Genomic DNA, 2,262 nt, shown 5'->3' on the forward strand with positions numbered 1-2,262 from the left:
AAGGCTGTGGCTTCCCCACACGCAAGTCCAAATTATCGACCGGCAACGACCTACAAACGGCTGTGAACACAAATCGTTGGCCCCTAGCAGATTGGCACGCTATCGGCAACTGGCTTTGCCGTAACGCAGCTGGGCTAGCAAAACTCCCTCTCGGAACGTGATCTGTTGCTGACGCGTTACTCCATCGCAATTCCAGAACAGTACTCCGCACTATGAAACATGATATCGTTGAATATTTAATACACAGCTTGTCAATATGCTTTCAACACACGGACATGTGACCTTTTGCTGTGCTTCCAGTTTAACGCATTGTTCCTATTTGCTTTTTGTGAAATGGTTTTCGATTGAAGAAGGCGGCCTCAGTTCCTGTAACGAGGAAATTTCTGTAACACAATCGATCCATTACTAGGACTCACTCTTTGTGGTACTTCTAAACTGCTCCAGAGAACACTGGGGTGGCTGTTAGCAATTTGTATCTTCAGATTGTATGTCCGACTCTTGTCTAATGTAATTTATTAAGGAGCGAATTGTGTGGTAGTATATGATAACTGTGTAGACAGCTGCAATTTAAGTATGATGAACAACTAAATACAGATTTTAAAGAAATACAGCTTTGGGTCGACACCCATATACAAAGATTGAAGAAGTATTTCGTGCACAGGTCTAAGTTTTCGCTCCAACGTACACTTCTTAATACAGAAACTGAAAACCTGGTCAAGGAACATTAGTGAGACCGCTTGCGATTAGTCGATTACTGTAAAGTATTTATGACGTAGTAATGTTCGATATACACAGATATTTCAGCGACGTAGACGCAGAATAATATTTATTAAGCAACACACCGCAAAGAATCAAAGAATTCCTGAAAGGGAACAACGAAACAAACACTCGAATAAACAGCTGCTGCAGAACGACGAATGTTCCACTAGCGCGTTTATTATTGTTATTATTAAGTGCAGATTGGACCCTATCGGATCTCGCAAAGCTATTATGTTTCAATCTTCGGAGCTTCGAAGAACCTCTCATTCTTCTCCGTGGATTCTTTTCTTTCTTCACTCAACTTTGTGCCTGGTCTAGTCGTGACGTCATCCTTTGGCACTTCCCATTTGCTATGTTTTTGTTTGTAGGGGTTTGTGTTCAAAATGTCCGATGGACAGAGACGGGCCTTTTCTAATTCCCTTTTTACCTGCTGGATGAAGAGTATGATTTTGAATTGCTCTAAGTATTTCGTAATTTTTTGAGTGAGTGTTGTTGTTGGGAGTGTGTCGATATGCACATAAAATCTCAGTCTTCTTTTTCTGACATCTGCCATGAGATTTGATACTTTTTCGGGATTGTAGTCAGTATCCATCTTCTGTTCTCTTGGGGCGTAGTATCTTACTTAGATTTTGCTTTCTTCTTTTACGATATTTACCAGATCACTTTTTCTGTGGAATGTAAGCGCTCCGGCTGCGTACAAGACTTCAGGCTTGACGACTGTATTATACTGCCTGATTTTCGGGTGTATCAATATTCATTTTTTGTTGTAGATGTTGTAGATTTTTACCGTTAGATTTCCTAAGTTTTTTGCATCCGAAAATTCTCTGCCATTATTTTCTCTCCCTCTGTAGATACAAGGATTTCGCATATCTGGAGGCCAACTCTTTCAGCGCATCATTATTATTATTAGACCCTAGACCCTATTATTCAAGTTTGTGCCTTATTGGACCGTGCGATGTAGAAAAAAGGGCATTTTTAGAATTTTGTTTTAGAAAGTAAGAACAGGTGGACGGTTTCAAGTACTTAGGATGCATATTCTCACAGGATGGCAACATAGTGAAAGAACTGGAAGCGAGGTGTAGCAAAGCTAATGCAGTGAGCGCTCAGCTACGATCTACTCTCTTCTGCAAGAAGGAAGTCAGTACCAAGACTAAGTTATCTGTGCACCGTTCAATCTTTCGACCAACTTTGTTGTATGGGAGCGAAAGCTGGGTGGATTCAGGTTACCTTATAAACAAGGTTGAGATTACGGATATGAAAGTAGCTAGGATGATTGCAGGTACTAGTAGATGGGAACAATGGCAGGAGGGTGTCCTCAATGAGGAAATCAAAGAAAAACTGGAAATGAACTCTATAGATGCAGCAGTCAGGGCGAACAGGCTTAGATGGTGGGGTCATGTTACACGCATGGGAGAAGCAAGGTTACCCAAGAGACTCATGGATTCAGCAGTAGAGGGTAGGAGGAGTCGGGGCAGACCGAGGAGAAGGTACCTGGATTCGGTT

This window comes from Schistocerca cancellata, chromosome 4 (genome assembly GCF_023864275.1).
Source record: "Schistocerca cancellata isolate TAMUIC-IGC-003103 chromosome 4, iqSchCanc2.1, whole genome shotgun sequence".
Lineage (NCBI taxonomy): Eukaryota > Metazoa > Arthropoda > Insecta > Orthoptera > Acrididae > Schistocerca > Schistocerca cancellata.